The sequence below is a fragment of the Gobius niger genome, assembly GCF_951799975.1.
Source record: "Gobius niger genome assembly, chromosome: 12".
NCBI classification, from domain to species: domain Eukaryota; kingdom Metazoa; phylum Chordata; class Actinopteri; order Gobiiformes; family Gobiidae; genus Gobius; species Gobius niger.
Genome location: NC_136863.1, coordinates 18,334,082 through 18,356,367, shown reverse-complemented (window position 1 = coordinate 18,356,367; position 22,286 = coordinate 18,334,082). Strand labels below are relative to the sequence as shown.

Below are 22,286 nucleotides of genomic sequence, written 5' to 3'. Positions count from 1 at the left end.
TCCAGCCTCCTGCACTGAAATGGTGTGCCCAAACACTATCCGCGTACCACTGGCTGTGATTGGTTGTGAACAAAAAGGCACAAAACAAAATCATTGCATCAGAACAACTTGTGACGAGAGCTTTTCTCATAAGTCTGCGTGTATTGGTGTGTGAATGGGGGAGTGGTTCCTTGCTGTAAAGTGCTTTGAGTGCCTAATGTAGGTGGAAAAGCACTGCATAAGTTGAGACCATTTACCATAAATCTCACGTTTAGTGTGGTATAATTTATAATGTATAAGCTGTCATGTTAAGGTCTTTAGGATGAGATTAAAGCTACACAGCGGCGCCGAGGGGAGGACGGAGGCAGCAGGAAGTCTAATTTAAGAGAGTAATTACACACCAATTTCACCTCCAACTCACTCACCATGATCCCTCTAGCATTGAATCAACACAAATCAATCACCACCAAAGCCTCCGAGTTCTAAGTCACTGTAGTCACTGCGAGACCTCATGGCTTTGTGTGAACCAGGCTGAAGTCAAAGACAGTGTGTGGTAATGTCAGCAGCAATATAACTGCAGCCAACAGGGATCAGAACAAATCAATACAGCCGTAGCTTGAGTCATGTTGTGTGACATCACAGGACTTCACACTTAAAACTGAACAAAAATGAAGACGCCTTGCAATCTATTTTTTGGACAACTGTGTGGAACAACCTCCTGTTTCAGTTACAGGGCTTTTTTTTGCTATGGAAGCCATTTGTAGAACTTTAAAAACTCAAAAATGCATGTTTGGGTCTTTCATTAAGTGAGCCATAGTGCAAGTTGACAGATACAATGAGCATCATATCTGTGGCCTTAGAAAAGGGTGTATCTGCAGTGATGGGTGTGACAGTTCCCTTCTATATGAGGCTGCTAATGACAAGGCCGAGTGCCGTCTACGGATATAAATACATATAAAACTCTAGTCTCCATGCTAAATGACAGGGCGCAGGGAAAGTGTGCGTGGGTGGGGCGAGCTGCTGTGTGGGCCACACCAGGACTGACCCAGTGTATTTTTGGTCTGGTATTATTTTCATTTTCACTCTCCGCTGTGTGCTACTGTACAACAGATGTTCAACACCCATTAAACACCATGACTCCTCTCTGACACTGGAAGTGGCAGAACAACTTCAACAAACATGTGTACTATTGCAACACAAGGCACCCACATCATCTGGCCTTCAGGAGACAATTTCTGTAGTGATAAATCTATGGAATACAGAAACATAGCATGTGTTTGCTTGAACAGACTGTAGCAATTTTGAAACTCACACTTTTCTATGTTAGTGACTTAAAGAAAGACAAATCTGGAGTAAAGCTGAACAAAAAGAGTAAAACCAGGACGAGCCAGCACTGAACTAATAATTTGTTTGAGGAGAGTGACTGGTTCACTTTAGGTTGAGCTCAAAGAATTGTGCTTGTCTGCTGATTTGTTATTTGTTCTTCTCTGAGCTCCCTACAGATTTTCTGAGTCACCACTGAATACGACAAACTTCAAACTACGACATCACTTCATGCCTAAATTGACCCAACCAATGACAACAAATAATAGAAGGAAGACACTCATTTAAGGCTAGAGACTCAGCACCGATCCACTCACAACAAGAAATACCAATTAAAAGCTTTTACAGATAAAAAGCTTCCAGCAAACACACAGTGTAGGAATTGCTTGCTTGTGCGGTTGCCATGGTCACTTAAATGGCCAAACGAGGAAAAATAAAGTACTTCTAATGGTACATATACTTCTTTTATAGTACATAGCACTTGTTGCTGCTCTCACAACTGCTACCACAGCTGGAACCCCTTTGCAAAACAAACCAAACCAACTTGACCCAATTCATAAAAAGATAAGACATTATGATATTTGGGACTGTAAATGTGAAGTAATCCTTGTTTTTGAAAAAGAGTTGCACTACAGGGCGCCTGCAGGAGTGCCTTGTTCAAGACCTAATACACTGTTGACTCAGGGTGAGTGCAGTGAAGCTGGATAGAATAACATGAGTTACATTTAGACACAGAGCTCTTCAGAAAAAGCACAAAGCCACTATTTAGACCGGCCCAACCCATCAAACCAGTGCTTTTCCTGTATAATTTCATCTTCTTGCAGTTTGAGCATGTTGGAGTACATAAAGAAGAATTTGCTGAACACTTTTCCATGTTGGTTTTCTATAGAGCAAATCTAGAATGTTTATAATCGGTGCCTAATGTATATTACACAGTGGAGTAAAGTTAAAGTAATGACTTGCATACATTGACTATAGTGTACAGTATTTCTCACAAAGCTCAAAGGCTATAATGATATAATTGCTATGCTAGTATAATTGATACACAACAGGGTCATTTCAGTCTGTTGTGCCCCAAACAGCTTTGACTGTTTTTGTGTGAGTCATTATGATTGTTCTTAAGTAAGTGTGGAGTAAAACTAACCTACCTTTTATTAATTCCCACTCCAAAGCCTTCTACTGTATTATATCTAGTGTAATTTCTTGAAAATACAATATATAAGGCCATACCCGAGTGAATGTGTCAGGCTGCGAAGAATGGACACTTGGGAAGTGCCTGCAAGCCTTTTAATCACATAATCTTAATGGACTCATTCTTGTTAGCCCCTGAGTGACTCCACTCTGCCCTTGTCCTTGATAATCCACATCACATCACTATGCAGCACCATGTTCTATTGACACATACTTAGCAACAGGACTTGAACGTCTTCTTTGAAATGTACCAGTGAGTGAAGGGTCGCAGAGGATCAAAGCCTACCCCAACTACTTTGGGCCTGAGATGGGGTTCACCAAAATCTCACAAAAGCTGACGTTGAATGCCAAAGTACCAGAAATTAAAGGGGGTTTGCCTTTTTTATGTAAGTTCAATAGCAAATCCATGATGACAGTGCAGAAAACCGTTTATGTCATGTCAAGTGCATTTTGTTCTCTCATTATTCACTGATCTAAAGTCTCTTCATCAGCTGGTTTCTTCTTTCTACCTCCAATGTGGTTCTGAGTGGTTCTCCTGGGGGGTAGGGGGAGAGAGAGGGTGAGCTCTTCATAGACGCTGGCAGCAGCTCTGCACAAGTAACACTTCACCTCTCACTGTTTTCGTCAATGGACACCCAGTCTCACCAAGGGCTTTGTTGTTTCCTTGCCCAGTGTTGCGCATTTTTAAGTTAAAGCATAATATTGGGAAGCTGAGATCATTTAACCATTTATTTGTCAGGGACAGTACACATTAACAAACATTTCTGTAAGTGCATCAGCTTTCAACAGTTGTCCCTGGGGAAGGAGAATAGTGCAATCAATTAATATGTTGTCAACATGTAAATAAAATGATCACACTAAATGGAATATTCAGTGTTCTGGGTCAAAAGAAGGTTTATATTTTGGCCCATTGTGCCACATTGCATATGATGTGAGGGACGTTTATGGTCAATGTCTGACACCAGTCAAACACGTGGAGATAATGGTGGCTGTGCTGGTAGCAGCTATCACTGCAGACTTTATTAAAACTCTTGTGGGCTCTGAAAGACAACAGGATATGAGCCCAGGTCTCTATGTTTCTGATTTAAACACTGATGGATGTTATCAGTCATTACACTGTGGGCAGAATAAAGGACTGTGATCTGACTAAGCATAACAAGCAACACAGACAAGGCAATTCAACAATATGTTTCATAAATCATGCAAAAGGCGAGTCATTTCAATTCTGTCACAGCAACGTTCTTCAATAAATTTCATATATTTGAACAAATTTAAATCAATTAAAACAAATGTAATTGTATAAACTATAGTAAGTCAAGTTTACGGGAAACTGTGTTATTGTAAAACAATCATTACTAAAAATGGCCACTGTGGTCAGTGAGTTCTTGCCAAGCCTGGACTCAATGCAGAGAACAGCAGGACTCTATCAGTCAGCCATAGTATTCCTGGCTGAGATTTGGGAGTGCTTTAAATGCTCCCCTCGCTCCTGCCAACTCCTCATCCATTTCATCAGGGTTTGATTTATCGCTGCATGGCTTCTATCCGGCTGCAGCCAGTATTGATGTTCCATTTGACTCTGGTCTCGGTAGAAAATGCGAGGAGGTGTGCGCGAGAGCTGTGTGTGTGCAAACGCAACAGCAACAGATACTGCATACTACAAGTGAGATCCACTCATCCTGCCCCAGTCATAACACACAATATATTAAGAAGGGGAGGTCTCATTTTCATAGCTCCAATATGACCCACTCAGCAAATCTGGGCCTGCCAGTTTGGCTCGAAGCTTCTATGTTTTATGACCAAACATAAAAATGCATAGATGTATAGATGGGTGTTACCAACATGTGATCAGGATTTACTGTTATACCTAATAAGGAGATCGAACAAGACATTTAATTTGGGAAACTTCTTTTAAACTTATGTCCAAAAGATACTGTATATTATTGATTTGAGAGAGCGGTGATCCAATCGTAATTTAAGGTAAGACACTGCAGGTGAATTGGAAAAAGAGATATTAGAGATCATTTTGAAAGCTTATTAGTATGGATTACTGACATCAACGAATATGTTTTGTAAGTTTTCTATAACTGTATCAAATTTATGGGAAGAGCCAGAAATGTTATGGGCTTATTTTGTTGACATATTGATTGACATGTCTTTCAGCAATGCTTCTGTAAGATTTTGTTTGCTGATAATAGAACTGAACAATGTGTTGCTGTGTAGGTGCTTATAGATGTTGTATGGAGGAAAGTTTACACATTGGAATAGATTATTGTGTAGATTTCATTGAAAAAGTTTTGCACCTGATCAACCAAAGCACAGGCCACGGACATTTAAATGCATTTCAGACCAGTATAAGGTCAGATGATTATAAAACACTCAATAGCTCTTGGCCAGATTCTGTGCCCTGTTTAGAGACCAGTGCTCCATGATGACCCATGTGGAGCATGCTGAACTCCCACCTCTTCACCATCAAAGTACCTGTGCACTGTGGCATTTACAGCCTCCGTCCAGCAGCCAGGTTCAAAACACCACCTCAGATCCAGTCTTCCCTTTTATACTTCATGTGCTTGTTTGGTTGAAGCAAGAAGTAACCTATGAAGCAAAGTCAGTTTAATCCATGAATCAAATCTGTGTCACGGGGCACAAGTGGTTGAACTTTACCCCGAAACTTAAACCACATGACGTTAAGTATTAGAAGGAGGTTTGAGACAGAGCTGAGGGAACGGGAAGTATGTACTGATACTATGTGGGACGACAAGGATGATTATGGAGGACCAGAATTAGTGCGGCGAACCTGCAGTTGAAACGCCATCCCTGCACGTAAATAAACCCATTATTTTAACATTTAACATTTTCTCTTTTTTTGTCAGTTGGTTTTATTGGTTGGACTCGCACCACAACAACTCAGTGTAGTTCATAACTTTTCCATTCAGCTGTTTTTTCATTTACAATCAAATTAAAAACAACTAGAGATTTGGAGATTTTAAAATATACAATATTGGCGTTATGAAAGATAACTCCAACCCCTTTGGACGATACAAATACAGTGTGGTGGATGTATTTATCAGTAGTGACACAGCAGCTGACACATGCAAAGAGAGATCAGAATAAGCTGATACGTTGAAACTGCTTAAAGTACTTAGGAACAATTGGCCACTGCCACTGCCATTGGTTAAGTCTGTGGATGATTATTTTCCATAGCCCTGACAGAGGCCAGGTGCAGTTTACTCATGGCACATCTCCATAGACACAATCTGCCTCAGAGATCAGCGGAGACAGCCGTGCAGCTCCTCCCACACCAGGCTAATGCAAGTGTTTCAGACTGCTCTGCCAACTGCTGTCCACCTGCCATCCACTATTATGTGTACTGTGTATCGACACTACTACTCTTGCATTTGCCCTTTTAACTACTTCAGCTAACACACAGGCAACAGAGTGAAAACTTGTGATCACATGTAACATGTCATTTTCCATGGGCCAGTACAGACTTAAGGGGGTATTCTGGGTTGTTCTCAGCAGCGATGCTTACTAAGTAGTATGTGTAGTAGTAGTGCTCCTATTTGAATTTAATCGTAAAATGCTGCTTTTTGTGAATGCTGTTACACATTTTTAAATAGGTGACTACAGGTGACTTAAAATCTGTCACAAAGAAGAAGATATGTAAAAGATAGTAGTCTAGTTTTCTAGTGTTTTCATGTGGGGTATGTTAAGACTTATAAGTATTATACATTATATTTTTTTTTAACATATTTTTACACATATTTACAGTGGCAAATGAAAAACTTAGTTCTGTAGCTTAAATTGATGTGGCTTGTCATGCATCAGTCTGTTATAGCTTAATGGGTAATGAATGTTAGCCTAATGTGCTCAAGCTCATCATGGCCAGCTGTGCATCAGGGATCAGGCTCACAAGACTCACCACTGTGGTCCGCTCCACGCTCCCGGATGAGAGGTCCACTGCCTCCTGTTGGACCTGCACAAGTATTAATAAGATCCAATTAAATAGTTCCATGTGTTTACCTCTCTCTCTCTCTCTCTCTCTCTCTCTCTCTCTCTCTCTCTCTCTCTCCACTTCCGGAGGCGGCCCGTGCGCAGGTGGGCGTGGCCACGGTCTCTGGGGAGTGACGTCAGCGGCGCTGTTCAGGGCGCTGTGGTGCTGAAGGCGCTACTCTCTCGGCCGCTCCTCAGTCCCTCAGTCAGTGGCTTTGTGGGCTGTGTACTGCAGGACACCGTGGGACAGGGGCGTCTTACACCGGGCGGCAACAGCGGGCACACAACGACTGCACCTGCGGTGTGCTCATGTGGGGCACGTTTACGACAGGTACGTGCATTTCTCTCTGTTTGTTTTAGCAGCGTGGCTGGAAAAAAGCGGGAGCAGTCACTTTGGTTTCCAGGGCTCGTGTTTAGCGGCAGTTTTCTGTCATCTTGAGTCGCCTAAAGAGGTTATAGTGCAGGCACAGAGCCGCGAACACGGGATGGATAGTATTTTTGGGGCACAGAAGGTACAATGTGTCCAGCGTGTGCTTGTAGCCTCCAGCCGCGCCTAACCCATTTGACTCACATTTGCATGAGCCCATATGAACCCAAGCTCAGAGATGCTCGTTCACAAGCGCTCACATTCAATGAGCGGTTTGCATAGAAGCCACACGGATTTAAACTGAACTCTAAACCTGCCACAATGGCACTCTTTGGCTGTAGGGCTGTACAATTAATCACAAAAACGTAATTCCTATAGACACAATTTGTCTAATTCAAAGACTAGGTTGTAGACTCTATAAAATTCAATAAAATAGTGTTTATTTTTACAAGTCGTTATCAAGTAGATTGTACTTCGTAATTAAGACTTCTGCAAACTTGTTCTCAGATGCATGACATTAGCTGTTCAATTCTGTATCCTCTTAAATCTCAGTGCTTCTGGACATGCTTAAAATTTGCACTGTGAGCGGATTTTTAAGGTATAAATTGTAATCGCAGTTGCAATGCTAGCTGAAAAATCGCAGTTGCACTTTTTCCAGAACCTCTTGCACCCCAGTGGACGTACATGTTAAAGGCATATTATTCAGTTATAGTGACTACAGCTGCATTTTGATTGTAAAAAACACTGTTAAAGAAATGAACTAAAGCTTTGAGTTTGCCTGTGGTCTGAGGCTGGGCTCTCATGTTTTGTTTCTCAGAATCTCTTCCCATTTTGGTCTCTTTCAGCTGCGATTTTGTGATGACTCAGTTAAAATTGTATGTTATGCCCGCCTTGTCTCTATACACATGGGTCAGTGTGGTCCAGACAACAAGACTGTAAATCTATAATTTCCACTAGTTTTACAAACACTGAAGAGGGAGAAACTTCTGCACAAAAGGAGATTGTGCAACATGCAATAGTTCTCTTCTCTTCTTCTTTAAGTTTTCAAATGGCTGCTGAGGACATTGAGTTTGAGTGCTTGTGTGAAATGTGCACGGGACGCATACATTGCTAATGGCCGTTGAAAGCTCTATGACTTTGCTTTTTGAGTTACAGCGGAAATGGATGTAAATGTCTGAAAAGTTTGAAAACAAATCTATGGTACACTGTTTCTCCTCACGTCGATACTTTTCACGGTCCATCTCTTGCAAGTGGAGTCATCAAGTTTAACATATTTTTTTTTACATATTAAAAGCTATTTTGTTTCAGCAGTGTTGACTTAGTCTCGCTATGTCTGCATGAATCTGAGTCCCGAGCTTCATGTTGTTATACCACATGTTATACTGACATGTCTCAGCATATTTACATTTTGAGCTCTTTTTCTCTGCATTTTAGACGAGTACTGTACTGCGTGTGCCAAGACATGAGGTCTCCTTGATGTGTACGGAAAGTGTGCAGCCATGTTGGGAGGTGATGTATCCTGACATTTCGGCAGCAGCAGATATGTGAAAGGTGACAGTGCTGACTTCACAAAGCTTTCTGGTACTCTCTAAAAACATCACAGGAGGCCTAAGCTTTTCTTTCGTGCAGTTTAGTCTATAGGGCGCTGACGATTAATCAGGTTAACTCTAATTTTCATTCTTTATATTCTCTATCAAATCCCCAGTCCCCATCATCAAGTTCTCATCCAATTCTCGACTGCTAAAATAGTATTTGATACAAGCGTAGCCTGGAGTGGTTTATGTGCAGTCTCCAGGATTCGTCTCGCTTTTCCTCAATTAATCTGTTTTTTATTCTAATCCTCCTCCTTTAGTGAAAAACCGCCTCTCCTTTATTTCCATAAAATCAAGTCAATATGGCGGCTGTTGGGGCTCCGGCTGCCACCCGACCAGACGGCGTCACAATATGTTCACATCTTTGACTGTAACGTGGAAGCTGGCCTTTCCACAGAGCTTCTAATGGCGTCTGAACATTCATCGTTTGTTAACCTTCTGCCGGCGGCTCTAATCAGAACGACAAGAAACTGTAAAGATCTATGTTCACATATTCAGAAAAAACAAAGAAATCGTTCTAATTTAAGGCTGCAAAATATATATGACAAAATATGAATATACTGCCCCAAAACTCCAATGACATGCAACCACAACAGATCAGTAACAAATCAGCCGCAAATGATTTCTGTGTGGTTTGCCAGTGGTCTGCAGCACTCCAGACTAAATCCCCCACAAATCACATTGCTCACTATACACTCTGTCCATGAACACTGAAAACATGTTGAAGACCGATTACCTCACACAATCAGACCTTATTGATTGGCATCTTGATTTATGGCTGGGTCCATTTCGACCCTGCTTTGAAGCTGTTCTTCCCAGTCGTTCATGGCACCTCGTCCAGCTTCATCTGTGTGTGGCCAGGGGAGAAGGTCTGTGCCACCTGATTGTGCTTGAGTTTGGACCTATGGCTTTGGAGGATATTTTATCGCAGTCTGTCTCATTTCTAAGTAACAGTTGACCTAGATGACTGGGAAGCATAATGTTTCAACTGCGCGAGCCAGGCCACATGCAGCAGATCCGAATCCTTGTTTAAAGACATTGGAGTGTATAATTTCAATACCTTCGATGGATGAGTTGCATAAGTTGCTGCAGGCATTGAGAGACTGGCTCTGTGCAGCTTTGAGATATCAGATGCTGTGCTGTCCTTGAAGGTTTCAGACGTCTTGAAATTGTGCTTAGAGGAAATGTCACAGGAATATCCAAAACTGCATTGTGATTTAAGTATCATTAATACAAGAAAGCAACAAAAAAAAATCAAAATTATATTGGGGATACAGTATCTATACACACCAATGTATTCGTCTATCTTATCGTAAATCTACTATACCGTTCACACGCGCAATAGACCAACATATAGTGTCTGATGGAGGTGAAGCCTGATGCTTTTTGAGACAGCTTTTACCCACGCACCAGAAAGAAACTAGCACTATCAACCTTTTATAACATAGCCTTCTTCATGTTGAATATAAGCTCACATCAGCCTAGTGTCAGTCCTGGATTAGTCTGTATGGACATGGATCCACAAAAATACACAATGCATGAGTGAAGGGCACATTTAATGGTCTAGCATTAGCTGAAGCATTAAGCTATGCAGTCTGAAAAAAAAGAGCAAACATGTAAAGTTAGTTTAACAGTGACTAATAAAAGAGCAAGATCTAATGAGTCCGGTAATGCTGTTCCAGACTGCTGCGCTCTGAGTATATTGCCTATACATTTGGGCTGCTTCATCCCCAATGAGGGGATCATTATTCACGTTGCTTATAACAACAATGCTAGACCTACATAGTTTAGTTTTCCACTTGACTTCATCCCTGGCATGAAAACACAAGCATATTCAGAACCACGTCCATTAGGGTGCATCAAATTTACATGGTGAAATTTTAATTCCAAAATATCAATTTGGCTGGCATTGCATTTTGTTCCTATTCATATACAAATGACTTTTGCAAAGTTTTGTGGAAATCCATTGAGATTTAGGGGTACCAACTAGCATGTGAACTTTTGTAAAATATTGAAAAATGCGCATTTTTTAGTCTGTTTTCCAAAAAGTTGACCCAGAAAGGTAAAATAAGGTTACATTTTACACAGAAACATGTTCTATAGGGTAACTCAAGCAACATTAGTGTGTCTGTCCTTTGGGAAACTTTGGGAATTTCTTAGAATTGACTTTTCTAGATTCTTCATTTACAACAGCTTATAGACAAATGAATGGAGGGCAATGGGACATCCTCGCATTGCCTGTGAACCTTCCTTGTGGGTTGGATCCACACCAACATTTTAGTGTTTCTAGGTTGGCTAGCCTGTATCAAGTTTGTCTAAAATCTGTTTTATATGTTGTGTAATTCTGGTCCAAACCCCTAATGGAAATCACGGACAGACACGTTAGATCCAAAACAAAATGTTTTGGGCGCCATGTTGGAATGGATGATGCTTCACATTTTTCTTTGTCATCTAATTGACTTTATTGTTACCATAGATATAACTGGATATAGCTGGTGTTTCATTCAGCCCCACTCATAGTTTTGGTCCTGAGTCATATGTGAAGCTTACATGGATGCTTCTCTGAAGCCTGTTCCTTAAAATATGTCACCCAGCGTTGTCTCATGGGTCATAGAGAGTTATAGAAAAAATATGAATCTTTGCTAGGCTTTTAAGCTGTTCTAGGGAGGTCTGAAGTCCCAAACAGAATCCTGTTTACCACCCCTGGTCACCAGAGGGTGGTACTACAGCAATGTCAGCTCCATGAGGACCATAGAGAAGGGCTTTCCTCGCCCATTGAATTGTGAGACACTGTGGAAAATCCATCCATCCATTTTCTTCCACTTTATCCGGAGCCGGGCCGTGGAGTCAAAAGACAGAGAAGAGATGCCTAGACTCCCCGATCCACACAGACCTCCTCCAGCTTTTCTGGAGGGACCCCAAGGTGACACCAAACCAGCTCAGAGACATAGTCCCTCGAGCGTGTCCTGGGCCTCCTCCCAATATGACTCCCACCCTGCGAAACTCAATTGGGCCACCTGCATCCGCGATCTTGTCCCTTCGGTCATTACCCAGATCTCATGACCATAGGTGAGCGTGGGAACCGAGATCGATCGGTAAATCGAGAGCTCAGCTCCCTCTTCACCACAACAGTCCGATACAGCGACCACATCACTGTTGAAGCACCTTTTTCATGGCCATGGATTTGGAGGTGCTGATCCTCATCACGGCCACTTCACACTCAGCTGCCCAGGGCACGCTGAAGGTCCTGATTTTGAGGTTCCCAAAACGAACACCCTCCGCTTGGCAAGCATGCATCACAAGATCTGACAGCTTAACGCCAGTGATGATGCCATCCTTACTGGTAATGCTAGGGCCCAGAACAAAGACCAGGCTGTGACTGCTAGTCTGGCTTGGACCACTTGGTGAGGGCAGCATCTTAGCTGGATCCTGGGGCTTTGTTTGTTTGGGGCAGCCCTTAAGGAGCAGTGGGCAACGGCAGTGCCACCATGTGGAGCCAGGCTGATGGTCAGAATCACTTGGCTGAAGGATTCACCTATTATACATGTTTTTAGTGGTAGGGGAAACCGGAGTATACCGGAGGAAACCTATGCAGACACGGAGAGGGAGAACATGCAAACTCCACACAGAAAGGCCCCATACGGGTGGGAATCGAACCCAATACCTTCTAGCTGTGAAGCACAAACACTAATCGCTGTACTACCGTGCCGCCCGTTTGTTGTGTTGTAGAGTGCCTGAGAATGAAAATGATACAAGGACAATATAGGATTGGGTATCTTAGCATACCTAATATATGAGGCTCATGCATGTATTATGCATGCATAAGCCTCAAATCTAAGCTCTACATAGTCAAATTCATCATAACAATGAGAACCTACAACAACATCACTATCAGAGTAACTGCACTCACAAATAAATTAATGTGAATTGAACAGCTACATTGCTACACTCAATAAATTTGAGACTTCAATACTCTGAATATGATATTTTCTCTTAATTACTGTTGATGATAAGCTTGATAGCTTTGCTAACATATTTATGTCCGGGTTCGATTCCCACCAAGGGACTGTGTGGAGGTTGCATGTTGTTCCCGTGTTCGCATAGGTTTTCTTCGGGTACCCTTTTTTTCCCTACCACTAAAAGTGGAGGATGGGTCAAATGAAGAGAACAGATTTCTCTACAGACATTAATAAAAGGAACTTAGCGTAACTTAACTTATCCAGCTAACTGTTGCTAGCAAGCTAACCTAGATGTAGTGAGCACGAAATACTTCTAAATATGACAACATTTCACTAAAAGAATTTCAATATACAAAGAAACAACTGCAGATATGGTAATGGTATGTAATAAGAGTACACATACCCAACACAAACTTATAAATACCTTATAAATTACCTCAGAGCTCTATGGTGACCGGTTAGCATCATAGCCCCTTTATCCACAGAAACACATGTGAGTTGGCACCCCTAAACCTTGATGTATTGGAAAAATATTTTGCATGTGTTGTTAAAACATACATTGGAACACTTTTGGCACCCAGCCATATCAAAATTCCAAAAAAATATTTTTTGATGCACCCTAACGTCCATGTCATCTGGCTGGTCAGGCTAATAATACAACCAAACAGTGTCTCTTTATCCAAGGATTTGCTTATGTGATCCACTAACTTCCACAAATTCTTCATTTTACTAGACTAACGTATGAAGTGCATCATAGTGATTGATTGATATATCATTGATAGAAGTGACAATGAAACGTGATTTAATATTTTAAGCGTGATAGCCTTTATGAAGTATGGCAATGCTATGTCTCTTGCTGAGGTCTTTGTTCGAGGCAGGTGGAACTCTTCGCACATGATTCCCTTTAGAGCTAATGGTGAGCAAAAACACAAAAAAGAATACCTGATTTCTAACCTCCTGCCTCCCTGGAGACACCCCTCCACTGGCTGACAAACCGGGTGGGTGGGTGGCTTGTGGACATGTCGTCTGTTGCATCCACAAATCAGATCGGAGAAAAAGCCTGTGGGATTAGCTATTTCAGAGGATTGTCACCCTGATCCGGGACGAGCAGACTTAAGGCCACATCTGGTCAGCCGCACATCTGTCTCATATCAGCTTCTCCTGGCATTTACTACATGTTGGGTTTATTTTAAACTTGGTATTTATCGGCATCAGATTAAATAAATACCATGTTGGCTAAGAATTGTTGTTTGTTTGTGTGACCAAATAAAATGAAGACAAATCGGTTTAAAACCTGCATTATGGCATACATTAGGAAACTTAGAAATCTTTGTGGTTTATTTTTTTTTAAATTAACACAATACTCGCCTACTGTGATAGGAATCATTGCTTAAATGTCTATGGAAAGCAGCTTCTTGTGATTATGAGTGCTTACAGTCAGAATGCTGGGTTTTTGAACAAACAAAACCTTTGTTGTTGTTTTGGTGTATCAGCTAACGAAAATGACCTGTATGGACAGGCTGAAATTGTTGATAATTTGCAGAGGTATTTTAATGAGGCATCTATGCTGCCTTCCTGTCTGCACCAATGGACTATCTACTTATTAACAGAGAGGATGCATGTTGAGTATCCACCAGACGCCAATAATGGGCTATTACGTATCATCAGCCAGCTATCTCCCTCAGTAACTCACAGCATTTGTTAGCCTTGCATTATGTGGTTTATCTCATAATCATTTATAACCATTATGCATCTTTCATCCAATACGACTCCCTATTCCCTTTACCACTATTCCCATTAGAATGAGTGGTATCTTGGCATCATACAGCATCATCTGTATAATAGATCACTAATTGTCGGGCATTCATTTAAAGAGGTAAAACTACAAAAGCAAGGGTCAATAATTCGCCCAACACAACGTCTCCATAGGGAGATTCCGCATTGACTGACCAGCTTAAATGCACAAACCTTCTTGCTGAGATTTGTATTAGAACGTCCATTTGGTCCTCATTTTTATGAAGACAAGCAGAATTAGAGGATGACACATGCGGCATATTTCCCTTTTGGTTGAGAAAGTTTGTTATGTGTTATCCACCTATACTTTTTTTTATTTTACATTTTGAGCTAAATGCTGTGAGAACATGTACCCATATGAAAACGTGTGGTCTTTCATGTACATAGGCTGTCAGTGTGGTTTGGCCCCCACCCTGATCTAAATGTGTAGGCTGTGTTTTACCAGGCTCGGTTATACATATGCGCGCAGGAGTGGACATGGACTATATGATTATTGCATGTCTAATTATCCCCTACATAGCTGATTACAGAGCTCTCCATGCATGAACATAGACTGCTTCTCCTCCGTCCTCGTCCTCCCTCTCATTTGGACCGGGCCTGCTCCTGCCTTCATGTGGGTGTATGTCCTCCTTTACATCTATCTCTCTCTCTCTGTCCTCTCTCCATCTTTTCCATCTTTGCGTCCTGCATGTGCTCTCGTCCTCTGCACCTCCATCTGTCCCTCCATCTCGCCTGGCAGATTCTCAGCAGGGCCAGGAATCCAAACTCGGTCTCTATTTGGTGGGGCGTCGCCAAAAGACTGTGTAAAATGTACTGTTAAAATTATCAGGAGACATATTTGCTTGTTGTTAATTTTAGCTGTATAATAACATATTCAAGCTTTGGTTAAATTCACAATTGCCTTTAGGGAGTTGGATTTTTATGACATTGGTCTTACTGTAATATGTTCAAACGCAAGATCAACTAAAAAGTAATTGGTGGATTTAGTTATAAAAGCATTTTCTATGACATCACGCATAGTTCCGGTGGCCATTTTGAATACCGAAGTAGAATTATGCAGTACTACAACATTTTTATATTTTTATATATCGATTTACTAAAGATCTGCTTCACTCCTCAGACAAAATTAACCCATCAAAGAGGAAACAGAAAACCTTTCTCTGTGATTTTTACAGTTTGTCACGTCAACAGAGTCTCAGTCTGAGTCAGTGTTTAAGCTGCGCAAGACAGTAGCATGCTACCGGTTAGCAACTGTCAACCATTGACAGTTAATTCAATCTACTGTCACGATAAACACATAAACATATGTGTGGCTCACACCTATGAACACTGAGGAAATACTACAGTAACAGAGCTGAGCTGTTGCTATTAGTCTATTGTGTTGAAGATAAATGCTAACCGTTAGCATACTTTCTTCACATAAACGTACGTCTCTGTTTTTACTGTTATCTTCTTGAACAATGATTATAAGTAAATAAAAATGCCACTGTAAGTTGTCTTTCATTTATATCAAGTAGAGATATTGTTCCATGTAGTGCTGCATAATTCTACTTTGGTATTCAAAATGGCCGAAATAACAACAGAAGTCACATGACTGAAAGGTATGTATAGTACACAATATGCATCGTTGTTATGTAAAGTAGAAGCACTTTTATGGTTGTGCTACTAGTGGAAGGAGCCGTGTTTTTGAGCTATTTGTTTACAAGCTAATGAACATGCATGTAAAGGCACCACATCGGTCTAATTTCTATTCAATATCCTACTCTCGCTCTCACAAACACACGCTCATTCAGTTTAGCTTATTGTACATGTTTTAGTGGTAGAAGGAAGCAGAGCACCTGGAGGAAGCCTACACTCAGACAGGGGGAGAACATGCAAAGTCCACACAGAAAGGCTTCCCATGGCCCGGTGTTATAGAATCCAGGGCTTTCTTACTATGAGGCAACAAAATGTGTCCTCTGCATTTGACTCATCCCTCTATACCGCTGGGGCAACCCATGATGGAGCAGTAGTGGGCAGCCGAGTGGCTCTCCCGGGGACCCACCCCCAGATGTTGAGGCAAGGTAATGGTCGGAATCACCTGGCTGGAGGATCCATCGATCATGCATGTTTTTTTTAGGTGATTGGGAAAACAGGAGGAATAATATCCAGACAACATGCCAACTCCACACAGGATTGCCCACACTCAGCCACTGTACTGTAGTGAGCAGTCAATCGACATTTAACTCATTTGTCATTGCAGTCCAGGGGCGATGTCTCGGCATAGTTTGGTTCCGTTGAGTGAATTACAATTCCTTCATCGATGAGTGTGACCTGCTAACAGTAGGTTCTTGCTTTTTCAGCAGCTTTAACCTCCGCGTGCACTATGACACGTTTATGAGGAGATTGCAGATACATATCCTCCACAGCAGCACAAACCTGCAGTCGTGCAAAGACACAAGCAAACACTGTCTAATCTTCCTCGGCCGGTTGTAAATTGCTGTGTTGTGATAATCTGAAATCCTGTTGGCGAGCTGCTGCAAGTGCAGAGGTTAGACATTGGCTATACTTTGAACTGGTGTCCGCAGTTAATGCTCTGTGCGTCACCCTCGGGCGCAAAGGCTTTTAGCGCTGTACCATATCTGACATCGGCAGCACTTTACGGCTCTGGATTGTTCTGCTGATTATAAGCAATTTGTCAAAGGATTTAATACAATAACTTAAAACATGACTTTGTTAAACCTGACAAAAAATATGATTTACAGTGTTTGCAGCTGTTATCTTGTAAACCATTCACCCCTGAGTAAGACATGTCAAACCACCTTTCCCACTCGCACTGTACGGCCAGGGCTAAGGTATATTTTATTGTAAATGGCTTTCAATCCCGCTGGGACAGCCTGTCAGTTGCAGTGGAGATCCATCTTGGGATATTGAGCTAGGTTCATGATCAGTAGTACTGGCTGGAGGATTAGTCTATTGTGCATGTGTTTGGAAGAAACCCATCCTAACTCACTGTTTTGAATCAATTATTCTAGACAGTACGATATCCTTTGCAAACAACACAATATGTGGGTCTTTATGTGTAGTCTGGACCTCTCGATTCTTTATGTGCTAGCTTAGAATTCAAGTTTCAATAATCCCCCTGGACGTGTGTCAATGTGGACAGCTATATCTAGAATTTAAAATCTAAGCCCATTCACAAACTACCTTCGCTCTTTCCCCCCTCAAACTTGCGCAGCCCTATACTTTGTAATATGGATGTATTTTCCCCACAGCAGATATCAGTGCAGGGCAGACATTGGTGTTGTCACGGCGACACAGTCAACAGCCGGTGTGCAAACAAGGATGGTGCCTCTCATCAATACCGTGCTCTTTTGTGCAGTCTGTCAAAGGCGCTCTGCAGAGATGCGTTAGATGATTAAAAAAGGCCCTGAACACTGTATTGCTATATTAGGTCATACAATCTCCCTATAGCAAGAAGCCACATTATATCACAAACATTTTTGAAGTCAGTTTAATGCAAAAAATGAATTTCTTATCATTTTCATTCTCATCAATGGTTTTGTTTTTCTGCTATATTCCCGTTGTTGCAGTTTCCCCACACATTTTTCCCTCATATTTTAAACAAAGGTTTACAATAGGGCAGCAAACGCTCGGGATGTGCGATGGCTGTTGCAGCTGGCAGGTTGGCATGAACAGCCTGATGTGGAGATTATAACCCACCACTGTACCTCTGCTGACAGGAGGCGGGATTTGGGTTTGGCGAGGTTAATCTTCTGTGAGGGCTATATTTGGAAAAGGGAAGCGCGTGTCTCTGTTGTTAACTGATTAAAATACACCAGCAGCATCCTCAGTTCATTGATGACTCGGGTTTTTATTCATTCAAGGCTGCATTTCTTTATTTCCCACTGTTGGCACCTTCATTTATGTATTTCTTTTTGGCTGTTCTTCTGTTTGTGAAACCAACGGGGAAAAAGACAACAGCAATTTTGTGGTAATGTACCTCCCATTATCAAAACAACCTGCATAGTATGTGAGGATTGGACAGAGAACCCTCCAGCTGTTTGTCCCAGTCAGTGGCAGTGAAGGAAGGCCATTGCAGAGAGGACACATTTTTCAGAGAAGCTAAAGTAATCTTATTTCACACTTTTAAGATATTGACAGAAAACACATGCAATCTGCCCGTTCCTCCAATCCACTCTTTTCGCCATGTTCCCTGTCATGCATATTGCCCGTAATACCCACTTAGGAGTCTGAGAATAGAAGGAGAGTCATGAGGAAGTTGGAAATCGGGTTACGTTGTGGAGCAGAGCCACAGCCCACCCGGCAGCTCCGCCGTCCTTAACCTCACTAATTACCTACGGCCTGGCTTTTATCACTCGCCCTGCCCTGCTCCACACCCCACACACAGGCAGCAGGGGCAGAGCAGCAGGTAATGACAGTGAACGGGGAAATTGTGCTGCTTTTATTCTAATAACAGTGTGTGGTCAGGTTACACATGTGACTTTATGAACAGCTCACACCTCCACATCTTAGAGAGGAAATGCTGCGTGCCAACCGCTGTGCCACTGTACAATATAAGTTGGAAGTTGTGGAAAAGTAGGGCTATGTGGCTCAGTGGAATTTATTGACATTTATTTTAAAAAGCAATGGAAAGTAGGTATTGATCGTCTCTATCAAGTAATCACAGTAATCACTAAAATTGTAGCCTAATTAAAATCATCATTAAATCATTAAATGATTATTGGAAGTATTATTATAGAAATAGTATTGTCTGTATTCTGTGAGGGCCCCACTGTTAAGTTATGCTCTTAAGCTCTACTGTATTGGAATCTATTTTTTATTAGTGCATTCATGTGTGATGTGTAAAAACACATTCATGGACATTGATTTAAATGACCAATTAAACGTTGCTGGAACATACTGTGCACTGAACGTATGATGACTAAATTTTAACTTTTGGGATGACATTTTTTGGTATATTCTTTGTATATAAATGGCCAAAAGCCAGAAGCTGCTCCAAAAGATTACATCCAAATGAAATTATTCATCCTAGCATATGCAAACTTTTTGAAGATGCTACTTGATTCTGCCAAAGATCTACTTCCGCTCTAAAGACTAAATAAGGGCATAAAAAGGTGACATGTTTTTACTTTTTAGATTCTACCCATGTATTCCATCAAGGCAAACTTTTTTCCGATACTTTCACGGTACTTGATTTACGATACCTACACAATACTTTTTTCAATACCTGTACTAAAATATTCATCATCTAGAACCATAAGGCAGAACAATAAAGTTAATTTATTCCATTAAAGACAATTTCTTTAAATTTTGGATCATTTATTTAACATCCAAGTAACTTGGATGTTTAATGCTGTCGCTGGACCAACAGGCATCAAAACTTGGGGCCCGATCTTATGTATCTAAAGAAGAAGAAGAAGATCTTTATTTATATAGTGCCTTTCACAGACAAGTCACAAAGCGACAATTGTACATTCACTCCATACTCGGTGGTGGTAAAGTACGTTTGTAGCTTCAGTGTCCCCTGGGGGAGACTGACAGAAGCGCTTTCGCGACTGCACAGGTCTGCGCCAACGGTCCCTCTGGCCACCACCATACATTCACTCACACACATCATTCACCCTGGCCTATTGTGCATGTTTTTAGTTGTAGGGGAAACCGGAGTACCCGGAGGAAACCTACGCAGACACGGGGAGAACATGCAAACTCCACACAGAAAGGCCCGTCCAGGTGGGAATCGAACCCAGACCTTCTAGCTGTGAAGCGAGAGCACTAACCGCTGTACTACCGTGCCGCCCTAAACCCAGGCTTTACACTAGAACGTTTGCGCTGACGAGGTGCGCTCAGTGTAATCTTCAGCTTCATACCTGGTGCAGTAAGTGGGTTGGACAGACACCCATGGCCAATGGATGGCGTTCCCTTCCTGAGCTTTTGTGGAACAGGGTTGAGGGAGTGAGGGGGGGGTATGGGGTATGGGGGGCGCACGGGCTGGTATTTTGATCACATTTCTGCACTGCACAGTGCTCTTCAATACCAGAGCCAGCTCTCTTCTCACCTCTTTCTCTTGGTAGGATACATGGCTAAGGTTGAACTCACTGTGGATTCAAGTTTGTAGAATGTTGTGTGATAGCTTGAAAATGCAGAATGAAGTACATGAGGCTGTGCGATGTTGATGAAAAGATGATCAGAGAGCAAAGGGGAAGAAGCAACAAGTGCTTGTTGCAGTCAGCTGCTAGCAGCACACCACCCCTCAGTTTGTTTTCATGGAAGATGTCACACTAAGCTAGCACTGTTGTTGTGCCAGGCAGAAGATTTGGCCCTCGGTCTCTAAAGATATATTTTTTTCGGTAACCACTTTCAACTGGTAGACTGATATTGTTTAACAGTACCCAGCCCTATAGTCTCTTCAATCTCTATCTCACATGTTTGCCGTCTCCTGAACTTCGGATCATCGTCATGGCAACCCCCACTATGCTCTGTGACAGACAGCAATTATAGCTCACTCATGTATTTAGGCTGCGCAATCTTTTTGCTAATTTTTCATTCATTTTTTATTCCGTCGTTTATCCTATTGGTGGATTATGTAATGCTTAGTTCAATCCTAATCTCTGAGCAAACAAAATTCGTGGACTGATCCTCTGTTGGCACAAATGGGAGTGAAGCTCTTAAATAAGGTTCAAATTAATAGTTGCCAGCAAGAACACATTCATGTGCTGAAATGATACGATAGAGGTGCCTTTCAAATACTGTGTTGTATATTTTTGAGTCAGAAAAAGCCCATTAGTTGAACACATGTGGATAATGTGTGTCACACTGACCCTTGCTGTAATAAAGACAGCGCTGGGAGCACACACATTCTGCACCCAGGCTCTAGTTCCTCACTCACACTCTGAGCAGCATTATAGCTTTGAAAACTCATCCACTGGCACAGCAGTACAGCAGTTTAAAGGAAATTATTGGTCTGCAGTTAAATGAAGTCTTGAGTAAAAGGAACGAAGAGAAAGAGGAGACTTCACAGTATGGGGTAATTCATCTTGAGTTTTATTACGTCATTATAGTGACGTCTTGTTGTTTGTCATGGGGGAGGAGCTTCAGCTGCATTACTGTTGCCCGCTCGCTAATTAGATTTTTCTAGTTGGATATTTTTTACAACTATCAGTGTGAGTTTACATTCCAACTTGACAACGTTTATCCTTGTTACTAGAGAAGAGTAACAGGGGAAAAACAGCTTTCCCAGCTCCGAGTTCTGACCTCCCAGGACAGCTGAAACGTTACATTGTTGGAAAGCAAATCCTGAAATTTGATAATAATAAAAAGTTAGTTGATAAAAGCACAACTTTATAATGTAAACTGCACTAAAATTATGCAAGCTCTGAGTCGTACAGGAGCTACTTCGAGTGATGCTTCATTATGTGTCACAAACGTCAACCTTGACCATAAAAATCAAAGACAGAGCTGAATACTTAATGATTTGGAATGATTTGCTCCAGTAGTATGTTGCTTCCACAGGCGCTAGTGAAAATGTGACACAAATCAATCTCTATAGTGTTTGGCAGTGGGGGAAATATGCAGAACTCGTATATCGACGGCTCAACATAGCGCCAGTGAACGCTCCTGTCTGTCGAGTTGATATCTGTGTCCTCTCATCTCCGCCTGTCTGTGTGGGCAAAGACTCTGAGGCTGATGAGGGGGAGGGACTTAAGGGTAAAGGTCACTGGGTCAACATCAAAACGCAGGAGGAAATAGGACGAGTTGAGAGAAGGCGTGTCAAGAATTACGGTGTTAGCTTGTAAACACTTTGCAGACCAGTGGTTCAGGAAGATGCTTGCTATTATTATATTGCCATTTTGAATAACATGTGATATGAAGTTATTTTTAAAAGCAAATCACTATCTGTTCTTCAGTTTTTATTTATTTATTATTCTTTATTTCAGAGCAGCAGGGTTGAAACATTACGACCCTACAGAGACAATATTTTATCCCAGGTTGGGAACCACTCATTCATTAATGTTTTATGGAGAAAGAGTTGGTAAGACTTTTTAAGAAGTCTCAGATCACAAAGCATTCTTAAAGCAGTACTAAGTAACT

At 41.7% G+C, this 22,286-nt stretch overlaps 1 protein-coding gene across 1 annotated transcript in view; it reads left to right on the top strand.

Annotated features, from left to right (window-relative positions):
- The first annotated feature begins 6,624 nt into the window (after positions 1–6,624).
- smpd3 (sphingomyelin phosphodiesterase 3) overlaps positions 6,625–22,286 on the top strand; it is a 45,618-nt gene continuing 29,956 nt past the window's right edge. Inside the window, exon 1 of the mRNA XM_079567917.1 lies at positions 6,625–6,814. The gene's annotated coding sequence lies outside the window, so the exon portion shown is untranslated. The remainder of the gene's footprint in view (positions 6,815–22,286) is intronic.